The sequence below is a fragment of the Cynocephalus volans genome, chromosome 6 (assembly GCF_027409185.1).
Source record: "Cynocephalus volans isolate mCynVol1 chromosome 6, mCynVol1.pri, whole genome shotgun sequence".
NCBI classification, from domain to species: Eukaryota; Metazoa; Chordata; class Mammalia; order Dermoptera; family Cynocephalidae; genus Cynocephalus; species Cynocephalus volans.
The window spans coordinates 43,606,520-43,632,076 of record NC_084465.1 but is presented as its reverse complement, the minus strand read 5'-3'; the positions used below and the strand labels follow the sequence as shown (position 1 = coordinate 43,632,076).

The window sequence follows — 25,557 nt, the reverse complement described above, 5'->3', positions numbered from 1 at the left end:
TAGTATTGTTCAAATTATGATGTTAAGACAACAATATCAGGAATTAAATCAACAAGAGACAAGTATTTCATGATTGAAATACGCACAAGAAAAAGGGGGGAGTTGTAGAGAAAAAAATAACTTTAATATGCGCAATTTGCTTCTGTACTAATGCTTGCTAAAAACGAGAAAATGCCATTTTAAGCAAGGCACCTTCTAAGGGGTTAAGTAGAGGCCAGGAGGGCCCAGGCACGCTAAATTCCAGGAAGGGATTAACCACCACCCGGTCCCAGGAACTGACCAGTTCCTTATCTAGAGGCCACCTGGCCACAAGGAAGATAAACAATTGGGAAATATACTGTTCCTTATCGGGGTGCCAGCCCGCTAAAGGCCCCCAATAAATCTAAAGGTCACCTCAGATAACCCGTAAGCAGTATACAACTCGTCCTGTTGCAAAAAGTCTGCCTATCAAACTGTATAAAAAGTGCTTGTGTTAAGAGCTCGGGGGTCGCTCCTGTCCAGGAGACTGAGTGACCCCAGCATGCTGGAATAAACTCCTCTTGCTTGATTGCAGCGGTCTCTGTCTCGTGGTCTTTGTGAGGTGAGCCATCCCGACGTGTGGGATTTGTGCACGGTGCACAAGTCTTACATTCCAACTATGATTCTATGGGTCTAACTACAGGCTTTTACTTTCCGTAACAAAATGGCAACCTCTCTCTCAGTACTAAAATCACCTGTCTTCCATAATGTGTCCCATCAATATCAATTGTGCCCATGCTCCAAGACCATTTCTGACTTCAGCTGCAATGTCATCACACTCATGAAATTATGTTCACTTCTAATGGTGACACTGTTAAATTTCTTATCTAGTCTCTAATTCATACCTGTGCTCATTTAATAAACATATGTTGAGTGGCTGGTTAGGTGATATGGGAAAACACACACATTTGAGAAGATTCTAATACATTCCTACTTTCAGCAGCAAAAATAAGTATGACTCCATTTGCAAATAAGAACCAATAATAATAAATAAAACTAAATTATTTTCATACTGGTCAGAAAAAGTTTGTTTTCATCTTTATCAACAGTTTAGTAGCCTTGAGAATAATCGCCTGACCTCTCCCATTTTATGAGAAACTTATTTTTATTGTCTGATCAACATTAAATAATATTAGAGCATGTCACAATGGCTGTTATGTTAATGGCTTAGAAAATCCAGTAACAATTTTGATAGGTTTTAGAGAATATGCGAGCTAGATAAAAATATATGAGCCAAACAGAAATATCAAACAATTTAAATTAATATCAGTTTTGAATAAAGAATTTTTTCAGAACCTAATGTAGCTTTTGTTCTGCAAAAAGACTAGGCATATCACTCAAATACCCTTCCCTAGCCAATTAGTTTGTTACACAAATAATTAAAAAGAAAAGTGGCAATTTTACCTCTTCATACATGTCAAGCAAAAACAGCCATAATAAAATCACAGATAAAAGGTCAGTTTTAAAAGTGAGATGCAAATAACAGAATCCTCCAGGAAATATTTAAAAGGTTATTTTTCCTTGGCCGAAATTATTCCCACATTTTGCTAAATTTTTGGTGTTAACTTCAGTACAGATATTAAATAGTCACATAAAATTTTTTGACTAATGGTACAGTGAGGTTTTGTTTCATTTTTAATAGAGTGACTAGCCATTCACAAAATCAGTCAAAATGACTCTTCCACAAACTATGACCAAATCTACAAATGCTGAAGGAAGCATTAATTGGGATAAGAAAGAAAAACTGTAAATAACAATTTTATTGTGAAAACAGTGAAATAAAAACTTCAGTCTAGTAAATAATATTAATTTTGTGTTTAAAATATTATATCACTGTATTATAGATATTAAAATTGAAAGTTTTGTTATGCTAATTACCTCATTTAATCCCTGCATTAACTCTATTTTTATCCTCATTTTAAAAGATATAAACTGATGCTCAGTGTGTTCAATCTTCCCATGGTCACACAGATAGTCAATAGCATGGCTGAATCCAGATTATTTGACCCTGTGGCCTTTGTTTTTAAGTACTATGCTATGCTGCCTCCCAGTCATTCGCCACTCCCAGTAGATATTCACCACTCCCAATAAATACAGGGCAGAATGAGTTATTGATTTCATAACTGCTATTGCAGCATTCAGATGTAACTTATTCGAAAGAAGTGTTCTGAATACACAATTAATCCAATCCACTATGTAAAAGATAAATGCTCAAGTCTCATTCAAATGGAAAAGAGGTAGAAAAAGAAGAAAAGTACAAAATCTATATGCAACATCAATTAACAGAAAAATATTAAAGTTGTCTTCGAACTTAACAAGTACTGAAGGCCCTTATTATCCTGCTGTCCTTTCAGCCCTCTCAGTTGCCTCTTAGAATTTGGAATTTCACTGCTGAAACAAAAGAAAACTGAAAGATTTGTACATTCCAAAACATTGTGTGCCCTTTTACAATTTCCCTTTTACGTTTATTACCTGGATCTTTAAACTCTCAACTAGAAGCTAAACCAATTCAACTGTATGTATAAAACGTAAAATTGGAAATGCCAGAAAAATCAACATGACCTTTCAAGAGTAACATTTTCCACAATTGTTTAGTTAATACTAGAAAAACAGTTTACAGGGTTTAAAGCATATCTTCATGTGTAATATTTTCAATGAATATAAAAGCAAATACAGAACAAAGTACTTAAGAATCAACCACATTTTTAAACTAAAACTGCAATTAATTTTAAACTACTACTTTTTCTGCAGTAGTTACGTTACCTATTAAATGTTCATAACCATATTAACATGCTATACTTTTCACATACAAAGCTTATTAACAATCACAACTCCACCCCAGTAACCTCCTGCAATTGGTAGGGCCTACTAGTACAACATACTCCTCCCAAACTTACCCATACTAGTTTGCTTGAGAACAAAAATATGTGTTGGACAAAGGGTAGAATGAGCCCTCTCTGTGAGCCAATAAGCCCACTCTTGATTAATCCCAAAGTACTGGACTCAACAGCATGTTTTCTAACCAACCAGACTTCTCAGTCAAAAATACTTTAAACAAAGATAAAAATTAGGTAGTCAATGATACTACCATAAAATTAAATTTTGTATGAGAGCAAATGTATAGTCTTTATATCTTCAGATCCAATCATATATTTGCTAAAAGGAAAAGATATAAAATCAATGCTAATAGGATATCCAACTTTCCCCAACAGAGAATCACACTGCAGATAAACCATCACTTTTAATTTTTTTTTATTCTATAATCAAATAGCAATCCTTGAGAATATCTTTCTTTCCCCTTTGACTACATTAAGTATTCTGAATAGAAATTGAACAGAAAATACTTTTTCTCAGACTTCTTCTGCACTTCTCCTAGCAGGAGAGAAAAATGAGCAGGAAAAATAAACTCAGAATTTATCCCACCCCCACACCTCCCTTTATTAAATGGTAAAGCTATATGTATCCTATTGGCTTCAATACCCGAGAATTAGGAAGAAAAAGAGATCAAGGAAACAAACTATGCAATCTAATAACTGGTTAAAGGACAAATTCTATCCTTAAAATTGAGTATGTATGGTTCCTATCAACTCTGTGAATTCAGTTCATATTTCTTTAATGCAAAGAGGGATAGAGCAAGGTTACAGCACAACGAGACAAAACAATAAAACATCAACAAAGCAACTAAATTGGATACCTCACCTGTTACAGAGAAAATCAATAAGGCCCAATGAATTTATATGCACAGATTTAGTTAGGGAAAAACTTTGGAATAAAATGCCTTTAGCTTTTCGTATACTAGACATTCTCCTCCAATAGCTGAGAGAAATCTAAGAAAAGACAGCCTCTGTGGCAGAGGGCAAATAGGACTCAGGCTTACTGTAACAGAGCAGCAAAATGAGAGAAAAGCAGTTGGGGAGGGGAGATTTACATTCAACATACATAAAAATAACATATATTGGCTTTTTATGGGAAAAGGAATGTAACTGGCTTCCCTAAGAATAAAACAGGCAGAGTCAGCACAGCAAGAAACAAAACTGGAGGAGGATTAAAGGATCCCAGAGAGTGGTTCACACACCAAACAAAACAAGGATAAGACAAATTCAAGCCGGAAAAAGACAAAAGCCTCTACCCTCTTTCTTATTCTGAGAGGCAGAATAACATACAACACCAAGAACTAAGATAGCTACACCCAGAAATCAAGCTTACCTACACACATATTCTCAGAGCAGAAAGAGAAAAAAAGGACAACATATTTTACAATATTAAGAGAAAACCAAGAAGAAAACAGCTCTGTCTGTCTGATTGGTCAGCTCTACCCACAGAAGCTTCCAACAAATTCGATAGCAGTCATCCTGATGCATGTGAGATAGAGTCTCACTGTGGTTTTGATATGCAGCTGGGCATCTTTTCATGTCCTTACTGGCTATTTGTATATCTCCTTTGGATAAATGTCCATTCAAGTCATTTGCCCATTTTTTAATGGGGTTATTTGTTTTTTGTTGTTGCGTGGTACGAGTTTTTATATACTCTGAATATTAACCCTTTGTCAGATATATGAACCACAGGATTCATTTTAAATTCATTTTTCTATTTCCTAATTTCGCAGAGTTGACTATATAAAATATAGAAATTTATTTTGAGTCAAACGTTTCTTCCTTGTTTTTATTATTTTTTTCTTTTTTGTAAAATACGAAATTCAAAAAAAGAGAGAGTGGAAAACAAGACTCTCTCCCACCCCTGTTCTCCAGCTATCAAGTTCCAACACCCAGAGGTATTTTCCATTTTCTTGCAATTCCTTCCAGAGATAATCTGTGCATACACAAGAAAATACATATCTTAATTTAGTCTCCTCCAAAATAATAACCTACTAATACCCATTGTTCTGCACCTTATCTTTTGGACTTAATATATCTTAAAGATTATTCCATTTCAGTATACATAAACTGCCTTATTCTTTTTAACAACTACTAGATAGATATTCCATTATATGTACTATAATTTACTGATACGGTCTCACAAGGATGGGCATTTAAGTTGTTTCTAACTGCTGCCAAGAATATCCTTAAATAGATATTATTTCACACAAGTACAAGATCGATAGGATACATTCCAGTAGAGAAATCAAATATTTGGTTTTTTTCAAATATATGTATTTTAAGTTTTGATAACTACTTTCAAATTCACCCCAATGAAAACTGAACAAATCCATACTACCATTAGCAATGCTCAGCTGCCTAGCTCCCTATACCTTCAATGACACATTGTATTTTCAAGATGTTTCTCTGCCAATTAGGTTTTTTAAAAAAATGTATCTCATTAAAGTTTTATTTTGCATTTCTCTTTTATGAACTATTCATATTCTTCATATCTTTGTCCATTTCTCTATCAATTTTTTTTCCCAGTGCATTGCTGGTGTTCTTTATGTATTTATGAAATTAGCCCTCTTACTGTTACAGTTGCGAATCTTTTTCCTAGTTTGTCTTTGCTTTTTAATACAGTGTGCATTCTTTCATTCTTTTTTTGGCAATGCAGAATTTTTATAGTTAAGTTTTATCACTCTTTAAATGATTTCTGAGCATCTCTTCCTTTCTATTCACTCAGTCACCATAATGAAAATTTACAGATTCCAAATTGGTCTACTTTTTCATCATTACCTCTGCCTTCCAACTGATCCTATACACTTGTTAGATTAATCTTTCTAAAACACCATTTGCCATATGGGTCGCCAGTCAAAAATCCTTCAAAAGTCCTTCAATTATTTCTTCTCTAATGTTTATAGACTACTAAATATACATCGTTTATGAACAACTGGGTCTAATATTTAGGTCATCCACAAAACCTCAACTTCTGTGTCCCACAGCTCCTTACTGTAGCCAAGTGGTTTACTTGTTGATCTTAAATTTAGGAACAGAGGGACTTTTGCTATGTCTTTGTTCAGACTGTATCCCTTATTTGAATGTTTCCTTCCTTCAAAGGTCAGTTCAAGTTGATGTCTCTGCTCTCTCCTCAATCACTCAAGATCACCTGATTCAACAATTGTTTAGTGAGGGTCTACTACATTATACCAAGGTAGACAAATAAGTAAATCCAGTGAATTTTGTGCTATGAGAGCACATAGCAAGGAGAATGGATAGAGGCCTCTAAACCTTTAGGCTGTATCTGAAAAATGAGAAAATATGACCCTGATTAAAAAATGAAACAAAAGCCAAGGTAAACAAGAACATATTGCCTTTAAGCTGTATCTGAAAAATGAGAAAATATGACCCAGACTTAAAAATGAAACAAAGGCCAAGGTAAACAAAAACTTATTGCCTATAAGTTAGTCTGAGTGGAGTACAGAGTGCTAATGCTGCAGTAAAAAAGAAAAAAGCTGGACAGGCAAGTAGGATCACATAGGATAGAATCTTTTAAGCCAATATAAACAAGTTTTTACCTTAACCTAAGGGAATCAGAAGCCACAGAATCATTTTAAGAAGTACAATGAGCTGGTCAGAGAGGAATTTTACAAGATCACTGACTGCATCTGGAGCTTAACCAGCACTTAAGTGTCCAGACTTGAAACTGATTCAAATAACAACTTATTATTGTTATTCAAATAACTCTTAGTTATCCAATAAATCCATTTTAAACCACTGTAGGATAGAATGATGCAGAAAGGTAGAATAAGGTAATGTGCTGCTGTACTTTTTTGCCTAAGGGTCTGGAACAGCTATTGTCTCTAGTCAACTTTAAATAACCAGATGATCAGACCAAGTTAGTGATGAGACTCCTGATGATAAAAAAAGAATCATAGTTGACTCTCCCTGCAATTTTTATCATAGAATCCAAGAAGAATAAGCATGGGCCTCAAATTTGTGCCATTCACTCAACAATTTCACTTTTATTTCTCCACTTCATATAAAACAAACTGTCATACCCCTTTTTTATCTGCTTTCAAGATATGGGATTAAGTGCCCAGGAAAATATCATGAAATGGAAGGATCACTGAATTTCCCCACATTTAGCCTAGATAGTTAGAGGCCAGTTGCAGGGAGAGAGTATTATCTATCTCATCACCCCATTCAATTTTCTAAACTGACATTCTATGTGGTTGCTACAAAGAAAAGTTGTTCCAAATAAACACATTCAAAAACTGGAAAGTTGTTCAACTAAATGCTTCCCTAGAATGCTTGTTAAATTTTCTTCTCCCCATTTTCAATATCATCAGTCGAATAACACCTAACAGGAATTGTTTGTACTTTCTTGTTTGCTGTTGACAGTTCGTTTTTGTCTCCACATCTATCTACTTTAGGAGTAGGTGGTTGAACAGTCATTCTTATATCTTTTGTCGTTGGTCCCACTGTGTAACGGTTAGCACTCTGGACTTTTGAACAATCACTCTCACATCTTTTGACATAAGATACTCCATCATTCTGTCTTTGGCCATATGATTTATTTTGAAGGAAACAGAAGAAAGTAACTTTAAGCTAATAGAAATACAAAAAAGAGATTGCTATATAATAAAGGGGACAATAGTACTAACAGGAGATAGCAATTATACTTTTATCTTGAAGTAAGGACATTGAGCATTCTCAAATTCAGAAGTCTAAAGTTTTCTCTAATTTTAATACATTATTATATCACTGACCATTCCTCTAAGTATTTTAAACTAGAGCAACATTTTGACTGAAACTAGAATTGGATTTAATATATCACCTGCCTCAGGAATTCAACTTCTCAAGGCTATTTCTATTCTCTTCCCAAGAATCTTTCTACCTAACCCTACCTTGCCCTACTGGCTTCAACCACACAGAGACTGGTCATAAAAGCCTTAGAATCTGGCCTTTTCTTCCCATAAATAGGAAATAATGCATCTCTGACTCCACATAGAATGTGGCAATATAATTCACGCTTTTGGAACGAGGACTAACATCTCAAGCTGACAACTAGATGAATAAATATGATTAGGAACCAAGCATACAGAAGACTATCCCAAAGTATATAGCTTTCACAAGAAAACACAAGCAGGCTTAATCAATCAGATATATTCAGTAAAAAAAAAGTGGTCATTTTTCTTCTCAGATACAGCTAAATAACCATCTTTTCAGCAGTATTGCCTTGTTAGCCCCAAATCATTACTTCCCTTCTTTATTACTTGTCCACAAAACTAAAAACTTTAAAAGTTGCTGACAGCAAACAAGTCCGACTCATTAATCAAACAATTCCTCACATTTCTTTATAATGAGTTAAAATTCACACAGAATTCTTACAAACAGCTCATACAGTCCTCAAAAGTAACCTGTGGAATACATGTTATCTCCATTTCTCCAAAAGGAAAATGAAATTTAGAGCTAAACAGTGACTTGTTCATGTTCACATAACAATAGTAGAGCTAGCACTTGAGTAAAGATCTTCATAGCCCAATTCCATATTCTTTTCACTATATATCACCACTTTTTTGTTGCTGTTATTGTTGTATGTTTATCTTTTTATTTTTTAAAAAAATCACACTGTACATAATGTTTGGGACCTATAATTCTCAACTCATAATCTACTGTGCATCTTTTTGTGATCACGAATTATACTTGTAAAATTTTCTTCTGTTGTTTTTATTACCTATGTGATATGGTTTACCTTGACTTACTCAACTGTACCCTACGATTGGACATTTAATTTGTTTCTAGTTTTTCACTGTTATAAACAATGCTGTGATGAGCCTCCTGCAGGGTTAGTCTTTGGGTACATCCTCAATTATTTCTTAGAAGTTAGATTACCCTGTTGGAGGGCATGCTGTGTTGTTATGCCAAAAGGTGGCACCGGGCCCCCCCCCCATATAACCCCACAACAGCAAAGGAGAGGGCTTCATTCTCTGTGCCCAAGTGTCAGGATTAACTCTTAGGTATGCCTTCATTTATTCTTTCTTGCCATCTTTCACCCACAAAACTGGATCCTCACTGACAAGGTCAATTGGTCTGTTCCTGTCTCAATTGTGCCTAGCCTGGCCTGGGAGGTCTTCTCTCTACGCTAGAGAATTCCCCATCTGCTACCCTGTCTAAAGAGCAGGCATCACAAGGCTGAGGGTTTCAAGTGATCCGGACCTTTGTCTTAACAGGGCCTGGGGGCTCCAGTATAATACCACTTTAATAAATGGAAATTTATATTTAATGCCATTTTTTTAAAGTTTTAATATAAATATTTTAACTGAATGTTTACAGTATTAATATCAGCAGTCATATATACCCGTCAGGTCCCAATTTATCTTCCAACATGCTATCACAACCCATGTGTTCAGACTACAGGACTTCTCTTACACAAGAAAAAGTGAGATTCATAAAAAACAGAAGCTAATTATTTATAAAGTGCTTCAAACTACCCTTGCATAATAACAATGCTAAATAGTTATGATTTAATAAAACTAAACAATAGTTTTGAATCTGACACTAATAAAACTCTTATTAAAGCAACTACTAACAAATAAGCTCCTGGAAAAATACCAAGACACTTTGTAAATAATCTGCTACACCATGCAAACTTAAAATTAAGGCAAAAAGGCTACATACTGCATGATTCCAACTATGACTTCTAGAGAAGACAAAATTATGAAGACAGTAAAAACAGGTTGCGAGAGGCTGGGGGAAGGGAGGAATGAATAGGCAGAAAACAGAATTTTCAGGGCAATGAAAATATTCTGTATAATACTATAATGATGGACACGTCATTATATATTTGTCCAAACCCATGGACTGTAAAACACCAAGAGTGAACCCTAATGTAAACTATGTACTTTGGGTGATAACGTTGATAGTAGGGAAGGCTATGAATGTTTGAAGGGGGTGGGTAATACAAGATATCTCTGTACCTTCTGCTGAGTTTTTTACTGAGAACATGAAACGGCTATTGAAAAACTAAGTCTATTATTTTTTAAATTAAGGGAAAATATCTATGGCAACTCTGATATCTTCTGACTAATTGTTACTTCACAGGTTCTCTAATACCTATTTAATAAAGAACATCCTCAGCCATCACCCTAACCTTCAGTGCAACCCTTCTTCTCACATCCACTACTCCTTGCAATGTCTGCTGTGCCCCCTCTAGTCAGCACATCCTCTAACCATCATGAGTAGACTGAGTCCAAAGACAGGGAGGTAGTTAGGTACAGACAAGAGATGGAGAAGGCAGGTAGTAGCTAAGGAAGCAAAGAATTCCTAAGAAGGAAATCAGCAGGAAAATCTGCAGGAGAGATCAAAAAGGAGGAAAAAAATCCCAAGTTGAATTTGTCTATTGGTCTACATAATGGGAACGTCATATGAAACAAAATTATCCAAAAATACAAAATGTGATGCCATTACAAACATTTCCCATCTTTGAAAAATGTCTGGGGCTAGCCGGTTAGCTCAGTGGGTTAGAGCACAGGCTTGTAACGCCAAGGTCAATGTTTAGTTCCCCGTGCTGGCCAGCCACCAGAAAAAAAAGCCTTTGCTGGATGCAATTCCAAAACTAGAACTTGATAATGTGTTTACAATGTGTCCTCCAGCTATAAGCAAGATGATTTTTCAAAAGTTCACCGTAAATGCTACATTTTTCAAAAGAAAGATATATATAAGTGTGTGTATGTCAAAGTGCCATTACAAAGAACTAACTCTCAGAATAAACTTTTGGAGAAAACTGCAAAGATTAAATTTCTATGATTTATTACATGGAAGAAAGTTGTACACTTTTATCTTCTGGGTATTTTTAATCTAAGAAGTCAGACACATTAGGAGTTACCAAACTGAGCAGAAGTTCAATGAGATTTTGAAAGTCACGTAAGAATGACAGAGATTTTGAAAGTCACGTAAGAATGACTGTTGAGGGTGTTATGTGTTTGCTTGCTTGCTTGCTTTGGTCACCAATGAGGAGGCAAGGCTAAGCACCTAGCAGTCCAAATACCTGAATCATTTAGGAGTGGGTAAAGGCTCCAAAGGCAAATCAGAGACAGGCTTCAAGATGGCTCTGGCAAGAGACACTAGCACCATTATCAACACCTGGGCAAAATACGACCTTCTTAATCTGAAATTTCAGGGGAGGCACAAAACCTGGAGTTCTGCAAGCAATGTAATTCAGTTCAACAAATACTGACTGAGGATCAACGAAGTACGAAGCACAGGTTAAAGGTGGTGGGGAACACTGAAAAGAGGAAGCCATAGTCCCTACCTTATGAAGTTTCCAATTGTATTAGTCCACTTGTGTTGCTATAACAGAAATACCTAAGACTGGTAATTTTTTTTTTTTTTTTTTTCGTGACCGGCGCTCAGCCAGGGAGTGCACCGGTCATTCTTATATAGGATCCGAACCCGCGGCGGGAGCATCGCCACACTGCTAGCGCAGCACGCTACCGAGTGCGCCACGGGCTCAGCCCTAAGACTGGTAATTTATAAAGAACAGGTTTATTTGGCTTACGATTCTGGGACAGCTGCGTCTGGCGTGGGCCTCAGGCTGCTTCTACTAATGGCAGAAAGTGACAGGCAGCAAGTACAAGCAGATCACATGGCGAGAGGAAGCAAGAGAAAGAGAAAGGAGGTGCCAGGGTCTTTTAAACAACCAGCTCTCAAGGGAACTAACTGAGCGAGAACTCACTTATTACTCCCCCCACCTAGGGAGAGCACTAATCCATTCATGAGGGATCTGCCCCCATGACTCAACTCCCAACACTGCCACCTTGGGGATCAGATTTCCACATGAGTTTTGGTGGGGACAACACATCCAAACTCCATCACCAATCTAACATATAGTAGGACAAGTCCACAAATAACTAACCCATGCAAAGTAGAGCAAGTGCCAAAAGAGAGGTAAAAAGAACAAGACATTCAGAGATTTCATCAAGGACGCAGACTGTCTCAGGTGGCCAACAGGTTCTTGCTACAGTCACCATTCTTGTTTACAATTTTCTCCCATTCAATGCACTACTTCTACACCAGATGTGAACAACTTGAAAAATAGCTTTTTGTTGTAATTTATTATTAATGGGGAGATTTCTTGACCATAAAATAATATAAAAAATAAAGATATAATGAGAAATTGGTCAAAAGACAAAGAAAACTTAAGTATTGTAATGATGAATAAGCTAACTATCCCGATTTGACAATCACATATTGTACACAACTACTGATAGTCAACTTTGTACCCCACAAATACATATAATCACTTACACGTCAATAAAAATGAAAAAAAAGATAAAGATAAAAGAATAGTCTCCTATATCACATTTACATGCAGCTTTAATTGTTTACAAAGGACTCACATAAATTCTTAAAATGCAATTCAAAGCAATCTTATGCCAGATAGATGTTGTTATCCTCTCAGGAAGACAACCCTCACAAGATGGTCCCCAATGATCCTTACCTCATGCCCCTGTGCAGTCCCCCGCCCACACTGAATTAGGGCTGGTCTGTGAAACCAATAGAATACATCAAAAATGATGATGTGTAATTTCCAAGAACAGGCCATAAAAGGTACTGTAGTTTTCACCATGGTCTCTTGGATCTCTGGCAGATGCCAGCTCCCATGGCATGAAGACAGCTCTGTGAAAAGCCCCTCATGGAGAGGAACCAACTTCCCAACACTAACTTACCAGCCATGTGAGTAGGCCACCTTCAAAGAGAATCTCTTAGCCCCAGTCATGCTCTAATAACAGCAGCTCCAGCTGACATCTGACAGCCACCTCATGAGACTCTGAGCTAGACCCTCCAAATGCTGACCCACAGCAACCATGAGACGACAAATGATTATTGTCGTTTTCAGCCACTAAGTTTTTGATATGTTACAAAGCAACAAAGAAATAATGCATCCCCATTTTACATATGAGGCCAAGAGAGGCTACCTTAACTACTATCATATAGGAGTGAGGAAAGAAACCAGACCTAGAACCAAGTCCTTAGGTTTTAGGTTCAGTTTTGTCATTGAACAATACCACTTCTCAATTAAAACAGGTTATAATACCATAAGAATGATCATTCATATGATTCTGTGACTGACACTAATATACCAAGCTTCCCACAATACAGAGACACAGCATATTTCCCTATATATTTAATGGACATAATTGAATTTATGGTGCTCCATGGTACTCTACAGAGTTTTTATTATCTTCTGGAAGATTGTTGTTTTTTTATCTTAAAAATAAACACCTAACAAATTTACACCATTTTAATACTAAATTATTAACATTAAGAATATTTAAACACTTGACATCTTAATCACAATAAACATTTCTGTAATTTTAAACAATTATAATTAATATATCAGACTAGAAATACTCAACTGATGATTTTTTAAGGATTTGCTCTTTTGCTTTAGGTCTTCAACTTTGTAGCATTATACAAATATAGTAAAATATATCATCAACATACTCATGATGGCAAAATACTAAATCCAAATCCATAAAATGATTACTATCTTACAGGACAAACTAGCTAGCTCTTAGCCTGTCCACTTCTGGAGAAGGTCAATAGAACATTTTGTTATAACCACATCTGCACATAATGTTCCTTCACACAAATCACCTCTTTTGACCCACACAACTCTGCAAGATTGGTAGGACAGGTATACTACCATCACATTTTCCAAACGATGATGGGCTTAGAGAAGGCTAAGTAACTTAACTAAGGACATGTGGCTATTAAAAGGAATCTCAAGAATCTAACCTATGATTTTTTAATCCCAGACTTTTCTTCTAAACCATGTTTTATCCCAATGGTTCTCTACCCTGACTGTCATTAGAACACCTGGGATGCTTTGAAAAATATCAATGCCTGGACCTCATCTCCCAGATACTGTGATTTAATTGCTCTAGTCTCTGTTAGCTATCTAATATATAATAAACCAGTAGTGGCAAATTCACAGAAAGTTTATATGACAAATAGAGAAAATGCTGATATGTCTAAATGTAAGCTGAAACATATGTCTATATGTAAGCTGATATGTCTATATATAAGCAAGAACTCCCTCAAAGACAAAGATATCTTATAATAAGCCAAGCAGAACAAGAAAGAAAAAGAGATGGAGCCACCAAGGAATATTTTATTCCCTGATCTCTGTCCCTGAACTTCACTACACCAGACCTTAAACTGCCAATCAAGCCATACCTCAAGCTATAGTTCAAGCCTCCAGGATCACACAAAATAAAGCCCATTTTTTGCATCCTGATCTTACCTTGAACTCTACTTCTGTAACAGCATACATTGTACCTGAGGCATTTCTTTATTTACATATCCATTTCTCTCACTATCCTGAGGGTTCCTAAGAGCAGATCCTATCCTTATGTTTGGTATGGTTATTTCCTTCTGAGCCTCCCAGTAGACATTCCTATGAAATTTTTGTATACAGTTTTCATGAAGAAAAGTGTACCCTTTTTCCTCACACTCGATTAAGTTAGAGAATAATGTGTGCAAAAAGGCTAAATGGGGCAAGAGCAAGCCAACGTGGAACTCTGAGCCAGAAAAGAGTACAGTGAACAGGACATTTAAGGGTGAGGTCAGATACGAGTTTAAAAAGCAAGAAAGAGTAGGCAAAGAGACAACCTGATTTTCATTCACTAGAAAACGTGACAAACAAGGAATCGAGGAGAACACAGGCAAATGTATCTTCAAAATCTCCTTTTCTATGGGGTTCCTTCCTCCACACATAAACACATTGTCTCTCCCTCTTTAAAAAAAAAAAAAAAAAAAATAAGTCTGCATCAGTGGTTCTTACTCTCAGGCACATATTAGAATCCCCTGGAGACTTTTTAAAATGCCCACTGATATCTTTACAATATCTTTTGATTTCATTCCCTTCACACCCAGAGGAGGGACTGCTGTGTCATATGGTAGCTCTATTTTTAATTTCTCTAGGAACCTCCATACCTTTTTCATAATAGCTGTACCAATATACGTTCCCAGTAGTGTACTAGAGTTCCTTTTCCTCCACACCCTCACCAACACTTGTTACCTCTTGTCTTTTTGATTGTAGCTATCCTAATCGTTGTCAAGATATGGAAACAACCTAAGTGACCCCAACAGACACAAGTAGATAAAGAAACTGTGGTTTATGCATACAGTAGAATATTAACCAGCCTTAAAAAGGAGATCCTGCCATTTGCCACACCATGGGTAAAACTGGAAGACATTCCCCAAGGTGAAATAATACAGATACAGAAAAAAAAAAAAATGCATGATCTTGCTTATATGTGGAATCTTAAAAAAAAAAAAAAAAAAAAAAAAAGTCAAATATACAGAGGTAGAGAATAAAACAGTAGTTACAGGGAGGGAGGAAGAAATAGGAGATGCAGGTCAAAGGATACAAAGAAGCAGATATGTGGGATAAACAAGTCTAGAGATCTAATGTACAACACGAGGACCATAGTTAATATTGTGCTATATTTGGATTTTTTATTAAATGAGTAGATTTTAGCTGCTCTTGCCACAAAAAAAAAAAAAGGTAGCTACGTGAGATGATCGATACATTAATATGTTCCACTATAGTAACTATTTTACTATGTGTATCCTATAACATCATGTTGTATACCTTAAATATGCACAATAAAATGTACAAAATAAATAAATATCCTGACTGAAGAACAATAAACTCATTATCTCCTAGGAGGGAATCCAAGCATATCTCCTCTCTATGCTCATGTCTATCCCCACTCTCTAGCTCACTTCCTGTCCACTCCTTTACCTATGGCAGTTTAGTTCTGTCCCTACCATTCTAGTGGAACCAACGACCTCTAACATTTTCCATTCTTCATCATACTTGATGATTTATAGCATTAAATATGAACTGGGCTCTACTTCTTGAAACTCTGCCTTTGGCCTGAAAAGCTTTGCTTTTCCTTTTCTCTCAGCCTCTCTGGCCACTCCCCTTCTCATTGTTGCATCTTTCTCCTTCACGGTGTGTCCCTTAATTTTTTTTTTTTTTTTTTTGGGCAGGGCAGAAGCAGTCTGTGGTACCCCTTAAATTTCAATATTCTCTAAGACTTAATTTTAGCTTTTTTCTCATCTCTTCCCATACAAATCGTCTAAGCACTTTTATCCTTACCTCCTTCAACTACTCCCCATATGGGAAGAACTCAGAAATCTGTACCTCCAGCCTCTACAGTCTCTTGTGATATTCTGGGATCCTATATCCAACTGCCTCCAACTCACCAATGATATGCCCTGAAAGCACATTAAGCATGAAATGTGCAAAGCTGAACTCATCATTTTCCCCCTCAGACCTGCTTTCTCCTCTTTTTCTCTCTCGCTGCCCATTACCTCTCACTACCTGGCAGGCATTCTAGCATGCTCTTTCTCCCATACCTTTTACATTCAAACCGTTACAAAGACCAGTCAATTCTCCCTTCTCCTATATACTTTTCCCAAATGTTCCCACTTCTCTATCCCCACTACTTCCACCCATGTCTGAGATCTCAGTTTTTGTTGTCAATACCACCACACTGTCCTCTATGGCCTCCAATCTTGCCACGCCCCCACCCACTACCCAACTCCACCCCCAAGCTATCCAGCACACTTCTTAGTTATCTTTCATGCCACTCACAATTCGTCAGTGGCTCACACTACACATGAATAGAACATGTGCCCTGAATTAACTATCCAGTTTCATCTCCTTTCACTCCAGACCTTGCCATTCATACTCTAATATAACTGACCTCCCAGAACATACTACATTCTCATAATGTCACACAACTACTCATGCTATTAGCTCCACCTGGAAATGCTCTCGGCTGCTTATCAACCTGCCCACTCCTACTCAGCTTTCAAGTCTCAGCTAAAACCCTTCCCTGGACTGAGCAAAAGATCAGCACCTTCCTCTTTCAGTTCACCATCCTTCTCCTTCATCATTATTCTGCATACCCCTTTCCCAGTCCTAACTACCAAATCCCAGATCCCATAATTCTACTCCTTTGAGGCCATAAATCCTGGCCAATGGGTTAGTCTGGATGTAAGGCAGAGAGGGCTTAGAGGGGAGAATAGGGGTCTTTGTTCTTCTGGCCAGGACCTAGAGGAAAAATGAAACTACTATTTACTGAGGACCAGTTTTGTGGCAGACATTGTGCTACTTTACAAACACTCATTGAATCTCACAGTAATCATGAATAATTATCCCACTTCACAGATGAAAAATTTGTGTCCAAGGTCACACAGCTAAGCAATGACAACGCCCACCCAAAAACCCAGGAATAACAGCCTCCAGAGTTTTCCTATACCCCTCACTACCTCAAAATGGAGGGGGATATGGTCTAGACATTCTGGGTTGGAACTCAGAATACATTTGCCTCCAAAACACTATTATAACTATTGATTAGAGTCTTTAATACCATTAATATATAATGGGCACATAATGAGTTTAAAAAACTTTAGGGTTCTGACCTAGAAATCTAAATGCTATTTATCTTATTCCTGTAAGTAGTTGTTCAACATTACAAATAATAAACTTGAAAATAACTTTTAGAATATAATGGGTTTTTAAGCGAGGTTTTAAGAAATTTTTGCTAGTGTCTATCTAGTGGATAGACACTATTTTGCCTTGTTAACTTGTAAGAACAATAACACAAGAAGACACCTGTGGTAAATGTGCTTATCTGACCAGGTGCTCATTTTCAGTGTGCTGTCATTTGAATAAAACATCATATTAAACCTTCCAGACTAGAGCTTATGATAGAAATGCCACAAACTACAGCAGTCCAGCTGATATGCCTATAATCTACTGACAAAACGTACTCCTCAGCAAAGTAAAACCTGATGTCTGGTGTGAAATCAGATGTCTGTGTACTTGTCTTTCTCAGCTTCCAGAGCAGTATTAGATACACTAAATACACAGCTTAGCTGTATATTAAACCCGCAACTTGGCAAAATCATGACAGTTCGGACATGAAGTATCAGCATTTTTATGGTAATTCTTATAAGCCAGACATTTCTGAAATAGAAATCCTAAGTTTAAGCACTCAGCTAAATGAGGTAATATGTCTTTCTCACTTTGGGAACAGTGTCAGAGCTTCTTAAACACATAACAGAAACACTTTCCCTTCATTTTTCAAGCTAGCACTCTACACAGCACCGTGGAATGATCTGATGGGGGGAAATCGAGCCACATCAGGTGTCAGCCTTGTCTCAGAAATCCTAGGATCAGATACATCAGATGATCTGCCTTGAAAATGCAAACACCCAAGAGGCTTAGCACCTATAGGAAAGTACTAGACTGCTTTCCACAATCAAAAGGAGATCATAAGAAAGTGATGGGTGACCACACGAAGAAACAGGAAGGGAAATTAAAGGATCTCTATGTCACGCACTAGTTTTTACACATTCTTTTTTATATTCTCATTGTTCTGTTTTTACAGATGACACATCAAGAAGCAGAGAAGTTTTAATCAGCCCAAAGTGAGAGCCAGGACTCAAGCCCATGTCTAAAAGACTACACAAGGCACGCTACTTCTATATGTGGATTTGGAATGGAGCAAGGAGTGGTGGTAAAAGCCAAGAGGATGAAGAAAGAGGAAGAAACTTACAACTTTGCCAGATAACAGTTACATATATAAATACACATAAATATTATGTTCCATATCTATTCTATATATATAAATACATAGCTCAGCTGTATGTATGTATAACATATAGTTTGGCTGTGTATTTAGTGTGTACATATGGAACAAAAAGTTGAAGAAATAAATATCAAATTGTTAACAGTGGTCATATGAGAGTGGGCTCATGGAAGACTCATTTTCTACTTTTTATAACCCTGCAAGATATAATTCTAAATAACTGTGTTTTGACCTTATATAACTCTTACAGCCAGAAAAAGACAAAAGAACTTTTCTTGCTTCAAAAAATAAATAAATAAATGTGCAGAAATCTATGCAAGTTAACAGTCTACTATTTATTTTCCTAAGTCCTTCATCCTTAACACTCTCTCTGTTTTCTAATATTAAGTCTTGTATAATACATTTGTCACAATGGAAAATGACCATACCACTATTCATTATAGGACACAAATCACCAAGGTCGGCCATACTTGAAAGTTTATTACTGAAAGTATTAGAATGGCAAAATAATAACACTATTCTCCCACAACACTGTATTTACCATTAATATTAGTAGTATAGGGAAGATCTTGTAAATTAACATGTAACTATTCAGAAAATCCATGGAAAACTGGTGAAAGGCCTGCCCCAAAATGACCATCTCTGACCCAGTCTCATCATTCTCACCATCTTACTTTTATCAAGTGCTCAGCACGTGGTAGGAAATAATAGATACCTATTGAATTAATGAATAAACCCATCATCAATAAACAACCAATTCCTAGTTTTTCATAAAGTAATTTATGTGGTCACCCACCACTTGAGTGCAAATAAGGAGGTTTAGGACACAGGCAGCCAATGTCAAGATGGCCAGAGAGGGCAATTCTAGTTTTCCCATGTACAAGGGTACTTCAAAAAGTTCATGGAAACATTTATATTATCTTTTGATTCTATTTGTCCACAAACTTCTGAAGTACCCTAAGTATCCGAGAATGTGGTTTCCTACATTCTTGCTTTTAGCTAATCTGAATTTTAATTTAAAACATTGATTTGTATGGGACATACAGGGTGCATGAGAGGTTCCCAACCTTCTGAGAGGAGCTGTGTTTCATTTCACTATACAGGGGAGGAAAAAGTGGTGTACTAAAGAAGTGACGGGAAAGTCCCAAAGAACCAATGAAAAAAAGCACACTAAAAATCACAGTAAACCTCCGAGGACTTCAACGTGCTGTTTGGAAACGTTTCAGAAGAGAGCTTGTGAAGTGACATCAAAGAGAAAGTGAAGAGAAAAGGGCCCAGCCTGGTAATTTTTTCTCCCCCAAAATACCTTCTATAAGCTTGAGAAAAGGTACTAAAAGAACTAGAACACTTGTGATACTGCTAAACTTTATGCTTTGCGGTCCTAAAGGAATTTTTTGAGGAATTCCCTTTAAAAATGTAAAGTTCCAGGACAGGCCCGTGGCTCACTCGGGAGAGTGTGGTGCTGATAGCACCAAGGCCACGGGTTCCGATCCCTATATAGGGATGGCCGGTTCACTCACTGGGAGAGCGTGGTGCTGACAACACCAAGTCAAGGGTTTAAATCCCCTTACCGGTCATCTTAAAAAAAAAAAAAAAAAAAAGGTAAAGTTCCCTAGAGGAGTTCCTGTTAATTAATAAGAAAGGCCTTGATTTTTGATTAGTCCAAGCTAACTAATAAAAATGGGCCCCAGACAACTGCAGGACCAAAGTTCCAAGTTTAAACAGGTGAAGGGTAGCAACCCTTTTCTGTCAGGTCAAGTGGCTAAAGGGGATCTATGCCCAAGCTGTTAAACTCACAGACTCTGCAATCCTGAAAAAAAAAAAAGTGGGCCTGTTATCTCTGAAGGTGGGTCTCGGTTTCCTGATAAACAGGACCCAATCTGGACCCAAGTTCCCCAGGGGCAGTTCTGGATCTAGATCTTCTATCCCTTGCTCCCTCTCAGGATAGTTCTAGCTCCTTCCACCCCGATCATTCCTTACTTACCCTTTCTCCCTCTCTTCCTCGGTGAGAAGGGGTAAGTGGTTACTTTGTGCCCTCGCCCAATTTGGCCAAAACCCTAGAAGTAAAAACGACAGAGACAGACACGTGCTTTAACATTGTGTTCAAGCCTGAGGAACTCCCACCACCTGCCCAACACTTCCAGTCGGAGGGCAACCCGTCCCCACAGCGCTTCCTCACAGCCAGGACTTGGGGCCAGAGGAGTCCCCTTTGTGGGGACAAGAGGTCGCGCTCCGGGGGCGCCAGCTCGGCAGCGGGGAGTGGGTCGGCTCTAAGCCAGAGGCGCGGGTCCCTGGGCCCCTATTCCCCCCCGACTTAGCCAGGAAGAGGCAGAGGAGGAGGAGGAGGAGGAGGCAGAGACCGCCGCCGTGAGGGCCTCAGATAAACACGCGCACGCAGCACACATGCTCGCGATCGCTGCAGACTCTCGGCCCAGCAGCCCTCCGCCTCCCAGCAGCGCCCGCCCCGCCTAGGGCCGACTCCCGGGGAAGCGTCCCAAGCCCGCGGGACCACCAGGGGTTGGCGATAGCGCGCCCACTCACCCCCGCCAGCCTCACAGCCCCCACCCGCCAACCGGCGCCCACCCTCCGCTTCCCTGCGCAGCTCAACCCAGGGGAAATCCCGGCGCGGGCCCCGCCCTCCGCCGGCGGCAAGCTCCGCCCCCAGCGGCGAAGACCCGCCCCCAGCGGAAAACCAGCCCCTAGGGCTCCGGCCTGCGTTGGACGCAAAACCTGGCCTGGATTTGCAACAGATCAGGAAAAATACTCATTTCGGCAAGCAATTATTGAGCACTTGCTCTAAGCCCAGCCCTATACTAATGGCTGGGAGGGTAACAAAGATCTGAAAAATCTTCGAAATTGTATCTTCAGCCCCTCCCCTTGTTTTACAGGTCAGAAAAACCGAGACCCCATAGTTGCTTAAGTGCACAGCTCCAGTGGCAAAGCGCCTCCCTATTGCCCACCTCTCTGGGAGACTCCTTATTGAATTTTTTGCTATTCAAGTGCACACAGGAAAACTATTCAGTTTTGCTGTGTCTAGGCAAGCCAAGAAGAGTAAACCAGAACAGGTCGTTTACTTTGAAGAAACTGGCATTTCATACTTAAGCTTTTGCCCTCAAATAACACAAGCTTAACTGCGCTGCTACAACCTACAAAGAAAGTGGAACCTAGAAGTACTGAACAGACAAATACTTTTTTCTCCTTTTTTACTCCTGCCCAAGTTGCCTTTATTATTGCTGGTCTTTATTTTCCTTCTGGATACTGCCACTGTGCATTTTCAAATCACTTAGTGCTGAAGTAAATACCAGACCTTCTAGCACTCTTGGTTCAAAATGAATTCTAAAAGTTTAAAAATCTACTCAGAGACTTAAATGGTCTGATAACTAGAACTCCAAGCGTTTCCTAAAGAGAACAAAATTTCTCTCCAGAGACGGGGATATGTACCAATATTTCTTATGTGTGATGTAAGTTCATCAACTGTAACAAATGTAATACTTTGGTGCAGGAAGTTAATAGTCTGGGAGGCTGTGCAGGTGTGGGGTCTGAGAATATAGAGGAACTCTACTTTCTGTTCAATTTTGCTCTGATCCTAAAATTGCTTTTTTAAAAAAATCTATTTAAAAAAGGAGCAGCTGAGGTAAAGCCTCGGAATATCTCATTTTCTTCAAATTCATCAAATAAATTATAAACAATATTTGGCTATGTGTCAAGTTGAAATATAATGAGTTGTCTTATATGTTAGAGCAGACCTGTATTTGGCATTAATGCCATAAAAGGAAAAATGAATATATTCCTAACTAAGGCACAAGTTTAAATTATGGTTAGACATTATATTTAATATTCAAGGAGATATTAAAGCAAAGTTAAAGTAATTAATTTGCAAATTCTATGAATATATATATTTAAAATCTATTCCTATTTATAATACACCTGATACCAGAGGAGAGGGTCTGGGGACACAAATACATTTTGTGCTCTCTAGCACTTCCAGTGGGAGGTCATTGAAGGGATAAACTTTTTACTGTGCATGTTCATCAAGTGAGATTACATGTCTGCCCCTGCAGTCTCAACCTCCACTAGCTGGTGCAAAAAATGGGTAATACAGGCCACCATAGCCCAGGTAAGCAAATAGTGAAAGATACCATAGAGTGGTAGTTCTCAAGCTTTTTGGTCTCAAGATCTACTTACATTTTGAAACATGAGAACTTTTAAAGAGCTTTTGTTTGTGTGAGTTATATATGTTCATATTTACTGTATTAAAATTTAAAATAGAAAAATTTTAGGTATTTATTCATTTTAAGCCCATTACATGTTACTGTAAAGATCATTCTCATGAATGACTACATTTTTCCAAAAAAATTAAATTTAAAAAAGTGGAATTTTTAACTTTTTTTTTTTCCTGCAAATCTCTTTCCTGTCTGGCTAAATAGAGACAGCTGGATTCTCACAGTCTGCTTCTGCTTCACTATGTTGTGATAGGTTGGTATAGCTCAGGTATTATGAAGAAAATCAGCCCTCATACAAAGTCACGGTTGAAAAAGGGGAAGACCTTGCGAAAATCCCCTGAAAGGGTCTCATTAACCGCTATGGGGGGTTATGAGGTCCTCAGACCTTACTTTGAGAATTACTACTAAACAGTATTTTTCATTTGATTTATTTGAGTGTCATGCATTCCCACACAGGAGTCTGCTAACTCCTGAAAGTATAGCTCCTCACTTATTCCAAGCTAAAACTCAAATTTGACAGCTCATATCAAACCATCACATTTCTAAAAGTTTTTCAAAGCTTTTTCTGTAGCAACTCTGATTAAATTGATATCTTTATTTGAATTGATATGAAAACATTTGAGATTTCATTTATATCCTTCATTTCAAATGTTTTGGGAACTTTTGAATATAAATTGTACCATCTGGAAAAGTGAAATGCTGATATATAATTATGAACAGAATTTTAGGTATACTTATAGTGAAGGGTATATCCTTTTATATAAATTATTTAAAAGTGAGTTTAAAATTAAAATTAAAAAAGCAATTGCAGTTTTATTTATTGACTAAATAAATACTGGTTTCTGAAATTACTACCTTGGAATCAAATTTCAGATACACAAGCTTTCATTTTTACCACAAATAAAATAATGTAAGCCATTCACTTTGGGAGTTTTAAATACAATTTCTAACTAAAAGAAAACAGGGCTACCCAGAGGAATGTCTGATTTTAGGTCTAGGGCAGGATATATACAAGATGAGCATAGGATATCTTGTGCCACAAAGCAAGGAATCTATTAACAACAAATGAGTGTGTCAAAGGGACACAGAAATCAACACCAAAGGGTTCCTTTGGTCAAATATGGGACAAATCAAAAAAAGTAATGACTGTAGTTGTTTGAAACATACCAAATACATAAAAATTCAAAAAGTCTTAATGATGGGGGAGACAAAAAAAAAAGATAAAAAATGTATTGGACACCATTGCAATCAACTAGCACTAACTCCTTATTCTAAATCATCAATTAAAAGAAAAGAATTAGAACTTACATTGCCTTTCCTGATAGAACTGTATTTCAGAAAACCAAAGAGCTGTTGAGGGGAAGTTGTTTTTGTACAACAAGTGTGAAAGAAATAATAGAATTTGAAAACCACCATTTAGCAATCCTTCAGGTAGTAAATGATTCAGGCAACAATCATCTATGAATAAAACCATTAGATGAAAGGTTGATGAGGAACTTTACATTGTGCATCAGACTGTTACTGTCTGAGCCTAATAATTTGTAATTGTTGCTACAAGTGGACCTCCAGACACTGTGTGCTTCCTGATCTAATGCCATCTGAAGCACTCGGCACACCAATGAAGTGTTCTTGCCAACAAACAAAAACGAAAACGAAATCTAATCAAGCCTTAAAACTGACTTCCCACTTACAGGCATATAAGAAACACAAGGGTTAAAGAAACAAGTTAAATGACACCACAAAGAAGGAAACAGATAAATCTAGAATGTGGGACACTCTATAAGATGAATGATGTGGTCTCTGTAGCAAGTTAATAATAGGACAGAAAGGAGAGGTAAGGGGTCAGGAGAAGCTCTAGATTAAAGAAATACAGCAAGCAATGTAAGGCTTGAACTTTGGATCCTGATTTAAATGTCACAACTATAAAAAGACTTGTAATATAATCATGGACATTTGACTATGTACTGGTGTTGGACAATAACAAAGAAATACTGTTATTTCATTAAGTGTAATAATGGCATTGTGTTTATGTAAGAAAATGTCCATAATTATTGGAGAGACATACTAAAGTACGTTGAAGTTAAATGATATACTGTCTGGAATTTTATTTAAAATAGTACCAAAAAAAGGTGGGGAGGGCAGGAACAGAATGGGATGAATGGTATAAATGGGACATAAATGGGACAAAAATGGCTAATTATTGAGTCTAGATGATGAAGGAATTAGTTGTACTTTTCCCTCTATTTTTGTATTTAATTGTTTTTCATAATGAATACTTAAAAATAAATATGTGACTGTTTTAGCTTAGATTTCCTAGAAAATCGTGCCTGAAACAAGTGTACATGCTAAAAGTTTATTGGAGAGTGCAGAGATAGAGGAAGGAGATCCTGGTGGTATGTTTACAAGCTGGGTTTAGCTTTACAGTATACACAGCTGGTTGGTTCATCTCATCTCCAGAAGGCTGTACGAAACCACTGCATAACAGAACCATCCTTCAGGAAGGGAAAGGGCAAGCAATTTTTTACTGCATTCTTCCTGCCTCTCTCATTCATCAATGTCCATTCCATAAAGCAGGGCAAAAATGGGAAGAAAAAGGTTAAGCAGGGGAGTTGGAATCGGAGAGGCAAATAAATGGGTCTCATGAAGACTGAAATTTATTCTCACAATTTAGGATTTGAACCCATCAGTGACTTTCAGGTTTAGTGAAGACATCTATTAATTTAACCTCATTTGATTAGAATAATCATTCTGCTTCACTTTCTTTTTACCTCCAAGAAA

The 25,557-nt window shown here is 37.4% G+C and overlaps 1 protein-coding gene across 6 annotated transcripts in view; it reads right to left on the bottom strand.

Annotated features, from left to right (window-relative positions):
- IMMP2L (inner mitochondrial membrane peptidase subunit 2) overlaps positions 1-21,214 on the bottom strand; it is an 896,337-nt gene extending 875,123 nt beyond the window's left edge. For 3 of the 6 annotated variants that reach the window (XM_063100444.1, XM_063100443.1, XM_063100449.1), the window contains exons 1-2: positions 21,140-21,208; positions 20,541-20,613 (exon numbers count right to left, since the gene is read on the bottom strand). The gene's annotated coding sequence lies outside the window, so the exon portion shown is untranslated. The other 3 variants (XM_063100446.1, XM_063100450.1, XM_063100445.1) reach the window with 3 other exon arrangements.
- Positions 21,215-25,557: the final 4,343 nt, after the last annotated feature.